This window comes from Eucalyptus grandis, chromosome 2 (assembly GCF_016545825.1).
Source record: "Eucalyptus grandis isolate ANBG69807.140 chromosome 2, ASM1654582v1, whole genome shotgun sequence".
NCBI lineage: Eukaryota > Viridiplantae > Streptophyta > Magnoliopsida > Myrtales > Myrtaceae > Eucalyptus > Eucalyptus grandis.
The window spans coordinates 24,529,227-24,539,937 of NC_052613.1; positions in this window are offsets into that span (position 1 = coordinate 24,529,227).

Consider the following 10,711-nt stretch of genomic DNA (forward strand, 5'->3'; position numbering starts at 1 on the left):
TTTAGTAGGAGAGCACTTCTAATTTTATGTTGGGTTGGGTTACCTTTTCCCTACTTTCCAAGTGTCTATAGGCTTTTAAGTGTTTTTTTCGAGAAATTATTAGGTATGGTATATGTATTAAAACACATATGGATCATTGAATATCACATGTCTTACTTGCCATATGGCAAGTTTCACTAGGACTGACGGTACATATACATGTATGTGTATATAATTGCAACGCTAGTCTATTTAAGCTTCCAGTTTGTTTAATCCCATCCATGTACTTGCGTTTTTTTTTTTTTTTTTTTTTGCTAATATAATCCGTAGACTATGTGCTTTTTTCCAAATCGGTCCTTCAATTAAAAACATGAAAATATTGATGTGGTTGTGAGTCACCTAATGATTATGACTTGACATCCTATATGGCTTTTATTTTTTTTCTAAATAATAATAAACAGAAGAAGCATGTTTAAAAATATAGAAAATAAAAAAGTTTCACATTAAAAAGAGAGAGACATTTAACCTAGGATTGGCGAAGGGCCGATTGCCGTTGTTTGGCAAGGGTGGGACCTTGTTGATGGTAGCCAGGTCACACAACCCCAACGATAACTTGCTAGGGGTTGCAAGGGCTTACCGAGGTCGGTGTGACCCTAGTTGAGATCTAACTCACTCGGAATTGCATGACCCCAAGGGGGCAACATCAAGGCTGCATGACCCCAACTTCAGTTGGAGGTGGTCATCACCGTTTTGCGTATCGATTAGTCCCTGTATTTGTGCATATGAGCTTCGATTGACGGTGACCTTGCTGTCGCAGGCTAGAGGCAGGAAGGCTTGCCGGAGCTTGCTAGTGCCTAGGTGCCACCGTTCCTCCCTTCTTCTTTCTCTGAGGTTTTTTGTTGAAATTTTTAACGTCATATCCGCATTAGCAACAAATATGCATCTTAACTTTACTTTTATCCAATTATGTTGATGCGGCCATCCACGTTAGCATCTCTATTTGCATTTTTAATAGAATGACTGACTCGAACGAGAAACCATAGAGTTTGGAGACTATATTGGCAAAAAAAAGAAAATATCGAAGAGATAAAACAAATCGAAAAATTGTAAAAATGACCAGTGCCATTATCCTATTCAATAGATGTGGCACCTGACATCTTCTCTTATTTAAAGTCTCTTTCTTCTCTATTTATGCTGTTATATAAAACAAGAGTCTCCTATTTCTTAGGGTCATTGTTATCCGGTTTTCCCCTTTTATCCCTGAATATGCTAATCTTGAATATATAATGAGTACAAGGGTTATTTTGGTAACATCACAACAATTGAAAACTCACATGTTGGCTAGGGCTATCAAAACGTTACGACCCTACCCAACCTAAACACGAAAAATAAGTATTTTAGCGTCATGTTTTAATGTTATCTGGATAAATGATTATAAATTGGGTAGGTACTTATCTGACGTTAGGTTAGGGTTTTGATATTGTTCATGACTTTTTTTTATCGGGCTAGTCACGCATGGTATTAATTTTTTATTGTTTTGCTGCTCAAAGTTTTCTCCCAGTTTTCCGAATTCTATGATAGTGCATAAATTATGTAAAACTATACGTAAAGAGTTTTCTCCTCCCACGTTTATTTAGACTACGACATGCATGACTTTATTTTTTGTGCTTAATAAACAAATTATATCTTATTCTCGCTTATGGTACTTGGAATATAGCTTTTTGTTGGCACGTAGCACCTTTTCTAATAAAAAAAAAATCAACAGTTGCATTATCTATGTTTTCTATAAAATGTTTGAAAATTTTGAGGGATATATTAGATTTCGGGGAAACCAAAATCTAGATGATTAAACAATGACTAACCTTCTCAATGTCTACGTGCATCTCAATGCCCAGTTGATATTAAGTATAAGCAAATAGTTAGTCGATTATTACTAATTGCCCAAGTGGCCTTAACGATCATCATCACATTATATCTTAGACAATCGTTATGTTGGGTAATGGTTCATAATTCTCAGATGAACGGGAGGGGTCTAGGGTTTGCTTTAGCAAGGGTCGCAAGGGCAATGCCTCTGAGTCATTAGAGAGCTTTTATAGTTCGAGCTTGGGTCAATGAATAGCTACTAGGGGGTGTGTGTATATATATTATCTTTCTTTTGTAATTGAAAGATGTAACAAAGATGTGTGATGTGCTAATTATAGTGGAATCCTTAGCTGGTACAGTCTTAGTTTAAGAGTAAATTAAGATAAAATCATGTGCTCAAATTCTCTTTCTCACTTTTACTCTCTCTTTTCTTGTGATTATGCATCGAATCCTAACAGTTATTTGGTCATCTTGATAAAAATCAAATGTATATCCAAGTGAATGCTAATACATCATGCTTTCCACTTTAGATTCTACTATAGTGAAAATGTAGCCGTTTAGAATTATTAGTAATGTGTATTATATGGCAATTTTGACCCCTCATCTTAGATCCTGCGTCCATCACCAATTGTGCAATCACTAAATCTACAAAATACAAATCACAAATCAAAATATGGGTAAGAAGGGAAAACAAATGAAAGCAGAGCCTTTGATAACGGGTTGGCTACGACGTTGGAAACGACCGCCAAGCTCAAAGAAACGAATCGCCTTCGCCATTTCTTTGAATCCTCCACACAAGCTTTGGAAAATAAAACGTGCAAATAATACAATCTCCGTTTGGTACCAAAAACTGTTTTTATTTGTCGTTTTTTGCTGAAAAGAAAAATGAAAACTGTTTCCTCGAAAAGGTGTTGTTTGGTAAGCAAAAATTAGAATAGTAGTCCGAGTTGAAAATTTTGATAACATGTTAGGTGTGCGACAACGACGGCCACTTTTCATTAAAGTTTTTGCCCGTGCGATTTTATAACGGGTTGTCCTTCGTTTAGAAAAGAGGAATACTTCATCTCAGTAAATTTATTTTTCAATTTTCTTTACCATTATCATTTTATATTTTGTTTCCTCAGACGATATATTTTTTTTCTATCAAATAATAACTTTCACTAGGAATGATAGTGTGTGTGTATATATAGTTGCAATGCTAGTCTCTATCGTCTTTTAATTTATTTAATCTCGTTCATGTACTTGTGCTTCTTGTTCATTTTTGCTAGCAAGGTCCCTAAATTGTGTGTTGTTGCGCTCATATTGGTCCTTCGATTAAAAAAAGAAAAAGAAGACTATGGGTGTGCTATTGAGTCAATATTTGATGATGATGTGACATCTTATACGGATTTTTAATTTTTTCTGAAAGTTACACCAGGACATTTTTATCTGATGGCGTGCTCCCTCGAATTGTCATTGATGTTTTGCTTTTCTTTGTGGGCTGTCATGCCTCTTATAGTTGTTCAATATCGAAGAAGGGCTTCATCAAAACTACTATCTTGAAGCATTCCAAGCATCACTGAAGCCCAAATTAGATAAATTCAAACAAATATTTTTGGACAAACAAACATTGTAATTGTTCATTCTGGGGCCATGTGTTTCAATGAGTGAACTTTTTAGGGCACGAACAGACTCTTAAGGCCCATCAGGAAGCAGCCACATTGGGCTGAACTCACTCCCAATTGCAGCCCAATCGCCGATTGTCTCCACAACATGGAATGATTTCTGGATCAGTTTCCCACATTGGCTGCTTAGGATAATCATAGAAAAAGAGAGATTTTTCAACACATTAAATTATTAATTTCTCAATTAATTCAAATTTGATTAGATGACGGTCTTTAATCGACTGTGAGAATAACGGTCTATTTTGAATCACAAAAATTAAATAGCAAATAATTATAAATTAGTGAGATAAGGGTTCCCAATTTTGGCTAAGTAGCTTCCATAATGGAGATAAGAATACCCAAGCTCTCTATTGATGTATGTAATATAGAGTTTTGAAGTTTGAAAAGCATGAAGGGTCGGGGAATAGACTTGTAATCCTAATCACATATGTAATATACAAAGTATGTTAGTGATGTTTGTATCTCACGTTCCCATGTTATTTGTGTCGGGGATTGTATGTTCACGTTTTTCTACATGCGTAATAATAAGAGATAAATGAATTCGGGACGGTGACAAAGCCTGGGATGTCGCAAAATAACTCGTAGCTCGACCTCCGAATAAAGGGGGTGTGACACCCGGTAAGGCCGTGCCAACCCTAGGTGAGGGCGTTAAGCCACTGCCGATGTCACCCAGATCAAGGCACCCAAGTGCAAGCCCGAGCTCGGGCCTAGCGAGGGTTGCCAACCCTCCCTGGGTCTAGCGAGGCCTCGCCTGGGACTGGCGAGGGCCAACTACTCTCGCCTAGGGCAAGATGAGATCGCCACCCCCCCCCCCCGGGTGATGGGTGGTAGCAACGGCAGCGCCTACCGGTGAGCCCCTACCTTACCTTTCTCTTCTTTCTCTTCTTTTTTTTTTTCAGATTGGTTTTTTATAAAATTTTAGCTCTTTTTAGTTTTTTAATCTAATTTAAATAATATATTAAAAAGAAAATAATTTTTAAAAAACCAACTAGGAGAGAGAAATTAATTTAAAATTGTTACGTCAGCATTTTCCATTAAATAAATTGACGATGTTAACTTGAGGACTTGATTGCACCTATTTTACAAGGTTTAGGACTTGATTACATTTTTTACAAGTTTTAAGTCTCAATTGTACTTTTATGACAAGTTTTAGAACTTCTAGTAAATTTATCCCTTGTTGATTTGTCTTGCTTTTAAAAAAATAAAAATATATGGATGCGATATGCTTTGGGGATTGTGCGAACATTTTTTTGGCGATGGGTGCTTGCTTATCTTTTATTTAATTGTTTCTACAAAAGAAAATCTGGAAAAAAAAAAGATTAGATAGAATTCAAATTGATATATGTCGATAATGTTACATGTCTAGTCTATATCTTGATTGATTTCCTTAAATAGTTTAGGATATATAGCGTCTATGTCAGTTAAAATATTAGAATTATATTATCATTTCAATTTCAATTTAACGTAAATTACGTCCTAATCTGAATCAGATATCTTTTTAAACTTGATAGTTAATTTAGAGTAATTTTTTATTTAGAATTTTTATTTAAAATAAATACCCAAAAAAATTGTCTCACGATAGATTATGTTTCTTTTCTTAGTTTAAATTGCATGTTTAAGTAATGAGTATTTTTTCATTACAAATTCTAATAAAAGAAATAAAAAAATATATCATAGGCATGTTAGTCTTAGGATCATGAAATTGCTCGTCGTTTAGAAATTGTATGCTAGATCATTTACTTAGGAATTGCATGTCAATCATTTACTTAGGAATTGCATGTCATACTTTGTACGTCATTACATATAGGTTAGTTTTCATATAATCAAGAGAAAACCCAAAAAGATACATTGAGTGGAATCGCATGTCAATTAAAAATCATATTAGGGTTAATAATGTGATTTTTTAACTAACATTAAAGATGATTACATTGCTTCGAGGTAAGTAATTCTTCTCTATCTTGCAATTTATTTATCGCTTTGATCATTGGGTGTTACTTTGGTAGTTTGCATACCCGTATGATCATCCCATATATTAGTGAGTAAATTAAAATGAATTCAAGTTACCTACTAAATATTTTTTGATAAAAAGAACGGTATCAAAAGGTTATTAGAGAAATCGCATATGATTTTCAATTAGGAGTTGCTACTTAAGCTTCAAGTTGTTAACATACAAATGATTTTCAATTAGGAGTCGCTAGTAATCTATTTTTTGGTGTGTCAATTAGAATTGTAACGAATGATTTAGTGAACCAAATATTATCGATAGACTTGGTTATGCTGGATTTCGTTAATGTTCTTTTGGTATTGTTCTTTTTATCAAAAAAATAATTAGCAGGCACCTTAAATTCATTTTAATTTACTCTATAACATATGAGGTGATTGTGTCCAATAATCAAAGCGATAAATGAATTACGAGATAGGAAAGAATTACTTACCTCGAAGCATCGTGAGCATTATAATGCTAGTTAGAAAATCACATCATCAACCCTAATATAATTTCTAATTAACACGCAATTCATATCAATGTATTTTTTTGTAAATAGGATGGAAGATTTTCCGTGCGACTAGAATTGTATCTCGCGATTGAGATCAGATTGCCGTCCATGCACACATTGTTAAATTAGGAAATAATCTTAATTTTTTAGTATACTCAGGAACTTATGGATACATTATTTCATTCAAGTGTTCACTTAAGATCACAATTTTCAAATAAAGAAATAAAATAGATGAGAATCAAATTAGAGAGAAGTCTTACCTAAATCGACATGTGGATAACATTTCCAAATCGAACTCGATGGGAATGACAGCTCGGGATCACGGACGGCAGATCACGGTTTGGGACTGGTGATGGTTCCCACTGAGGTGGACGCGGCGACTAGCTGGCTGAAGGAAAGTGCTGCTTGCGGTGTGGACGGGTATGCCAAGAGGCTGCTCACGATGCGACAAGGACGAACCGGTGAGCTCTTGGTGCTGCGACTTGCTGTTTGTGGTTAGGCACGGCAAGAATTCACTTAGGGAAACCCGCAACATATAATCAGTTTTGTCCGTATGAATGCCGATGGTGGACTGAAGATGATGCCGATGCTTGCTGGTGGATATCACAGCTACAGGGCTGCTGGTTGTTCGGCTCGGAGCACCGGTGCTGGCTCACGGGCTTGAGATCAAGACCAGAAACCTCCGCTTGAAACTTGCCCTTTGCCTCGACCAGGCCGTCAATAAGTCCAACAATCACCGTTTGCTACTTCTCCAGTCGCGGTCGCCTGGCCCTGCAGTGATGTTGCTCGTGGGGTAATGTATAGACACCAGAAGGATCCCCCGGAGTGGTACTTCGTGAACGAGGGATCAGCGCAGCAGCGGCGCCGTCGGAGGAAGAAGCAGCAGCGTGGCGGTGAAGAGAGGGCGTCCTGGACAGGCCGGAGCGACGGCCGTGGAGGAGCTTGGCCGCGGACTCCCTCCCTCCCTCCCTCTCTCTCTCTCTTCCAAGCTCTCTGCTTTTTGTTTCTTTACGCGTGGCCCGTGTATTTTCACATGTATCCTCCCTTCGAGAAATCCAATTGCATGTTTCCTTTAGCAGAGATGTTCGGTCAATCTTTGAATGGCTTGACTGAATTTTTCATGGCTAAATATATGTTACTCCTGCTTATTTTTCTTTAAATAAATTATTTTTTCCCTTTTCATTCTCTCATATTGACGAAATTTATACAATACACCCGTATTATTTCCAAGTTTAATAATACAATATCCTCTTGATTACGCATGAGTTTCAAATATCTGATGCAAAGCACGACATGATTTCTGTCCATGGGGCTGGAGGAACTCTCTTAACCCCTTCCTCCAACCCCGAAGGCTTAGTCTAATTTTATTAAGTTCAGAGCTATCCAATTAAAAATTTAATCCACTGCCAGTCCAATTAAATGCAATTAATTGAAATGTGCTCCCAATAACTATATGCAATTTAACTAATATTTTTGTTTAGCAGTCAAGGTCGATCCCTAATTTTTTTTTGGTAAAAGGTAAGAAATCGATCCCTAATTTTTTATTTTTTTGTGACTCAGGAAAACCCCGAAAGCCGACAGCCGGCAAGTAGAACCTGGGGGCAACATGAGAAAACCACCACCCCATGCCACCGGGTAAGTCACCAAGCAACTCAATCAGCCCCCTTGCTTCGCAAGGGCTTCGAACTCCTCCCCTCTGGGCGAAAGGATCACAGGAGCCTACCCAACTAAGCCACCACGGTCGGTGGTAATCGATCCCTAATTTTTATATGCAATAAACAACTAATTGTGTAGCCAAATTTTAGGTGTCAACAAGGAGATAAGGAAGTTCAACCAAGTCTGTGCATGCGAGGGACAAGCACACCAGAGAGGGAGTGAGCAATGAGAAAAAAATTTATTTCTATTTCTATTCTAAAAATAGGAAATAGAAACTTCTCATTTTTTTTTCAAACATATTTCTGGGCTGAAATTTTGTTTCGAAAATAGAAAAATAGAAAAACAGATAAATAGAATGATTATCATGTGTGCCCTTATTGGTTGCACGATCAGTGTTGGGCGTAGTATCTAAGATGAAGGGGTGAAGTTACCATATGATTTACATTTCTAATAAATCTAAAAAGTTAAAGTTTTCACCATAGTAAATTTTAAAGTGGAAAACATGTGAGGTAGTAGTATCCGCATCGATATGTATTTGATTTTTTTCACGATCACCACATAAAGATTGTTTAAGAGATAACGGTGATGATGATCAGTACAACAAGCGAAAAAAATATATAAATTGTTTATTAAGCACAAAAAATAAAGTCATGCATGTGCTAGTCTGAATAAATGTGGGAGAAGGAAACTTTTTATATATAGTTCTATATAATTTACACACTATCAAGAAATTCTAACAATCTAACTTTGAGCAACAAAAATTTATATAAAAAAAAATGACATGCATGACTAGTCATCCAAGACTCTCCATTTGTTTAGTCGGAAATGAACAGTTTAAATATATTTTTCTAAAGAAGATCGCTTGTATCACTTACAAAAATGAATGAACGAGAAATATTCTCATAATCCATAAAAATATTTAGATATAAATTGTTATCGATAATCAAAATATTTTTTATTAACTAATTAAGTGATATAAGCGATTGTTTTGAGAAAAAATATTTTTCAAATCATTCATTTTTTTATGAAATAAACGGAGCCAATGTTCTACTATTATTATGTTAATAACATAGTGAGTTTTCAATTGTTGTGATGTTACCAAACTAAGTCTCGTACTTAGTATATTCAAGATCATATATTAAGGGATAAAAGGGGAAACCAGATAATAAAATCCCCAAGAAATAGGAGGCTCTCTTGTTTTATATGACGATATAGATAGAGCGAAAAGAGACTGTTAAAAATGAAGAGATATCGTGTGCTACATCTATGTATATGGGACAAGGGAAATGAGTCGCTGTGATACATTAAAGATAGCGGTGGCTTGTCGACCACTAATTTTCTCAAGGAAATCGCTTGACCTGTTCAACTGATTTTCTTGAGAAAATTAAAAAATGGAAACTCTTGCTTGGTAGGATTTCCTCAAATCCCACTAGGTTAGATTTAACAAATATGAAGAAAGAAAATCAGCATAAGGAAATAGATAATTCTACAGTAAATTGAATACCACAACATAGATTATGACAAGTAAAAGAATATTATCACTATCTCAAAAGAAATCATTGATATCATTAAATACATTTGTTAAATTTCAAGAATGATAATATTTCGCTCACTGTTGACAAATTTAAATTTGCGAAAAAAAAAAACTAATGATCACAACTAGAAACATATTATCATTTTTCTCGTAAATCATGGTAATTAGGAGAGAAGTCTTTGACGTGGCACGTCTGGGAGGCGAGAGAGATTGGTGATGTGGTAGAGAAGAAATGACGAGAAGATATTCTTTTCTTTGGTTTTGACAAATAAGAAAGGGGAATGAGAAGAAACAGTCTTGTCACTCTCCCGATTGTGACGGAGCATGCTCCACCATAAGTTCTTCCTCAAAATCGGTTAATCGGGGCATCCAGTTTTGCTATGAAAATATACTTAAATTAAACGCTATAGTGCCGTTGTTAAACTATTCCATTTGATGGAACTTTCAAATAGGCAAAGATCAAATGAAAAGCGAACATAGTTCGGCCAAAAAATAAACTACAAAATAACAAGAAGAATAAAAAAAGACAAATTAAGTAATTGGAAGGTGGATATCCCAACTTTTCAAAGGATCTCTCAAAGAATTTTTTACTTAAAAAGGGCGAGTAGACTCACCATTAAAATTTTCATACCTGCAAGCCAATGTCAAAATGTGATTAACGACACGAATGCATACATAAGACATGTCGACAAGGCAAAACATTGTTGATGCTTTTAACTTTTTTGATCAAAAACTCGTATTTTTAGTGAGAAAGAGGAAAGAAAGGAGTAGCCACAAATTGGAAGAATCGGGGTTAGTGAACTGAGTTCTTTTTGCCCCAGAACAAAATTTAGTGTTTGAAATTGATGATTTTGAGTGAATTCATTAGTTTGCTTAGGTGGAAAACTTAATGTATCTTCAATGTAAAAGTTCATGCATCTATGAATTATTTAAGAAGTGAAGAATTGAGTTTTAAGTATGGAAAATTCCTTTGCCTTTTAGGTCCCGTAAAAATATGCGTTTGCTAATGTCGCTTTCATTGTATTTACAATATCTTAAAATATTATCCGAGATATCATAAAATAATTGATTTTACATTTAATTTATTTATTAAAATGTAAACAAATTTCACGTGTAGTAATTAAATTTCCTTGTTATCGGTTTCATGTCCTTTTTGGAAGAAAGAAATGGTGCCCGATATCTGTTAATTTGAGATACTTTCTCATATTTGCTGTTTGTCCTTGTATTGCGTAGGTTCCGGTTTCCTATAATTCCTCTATAGCAGATTGTGGTAAAAAAAGGCACCATTATTCCATGGTGAATAACGATGCCGTTAGCCTAGCCACTCATAGGATAATGACACCGCTTTTCTTTATAATGTTCCAATTTGTTCTATCTTGTCCATATACTTTTTTTTTCTATTGCCAGCGTGATCTCCAGATTTTATATTTTCTCGTTCAAGTCTGTCATTCTATTAAAATGCAAATGGAGATTCTAACGTGGATGGACACACCAGCGTAACTAGATAAACTAAAATTGAG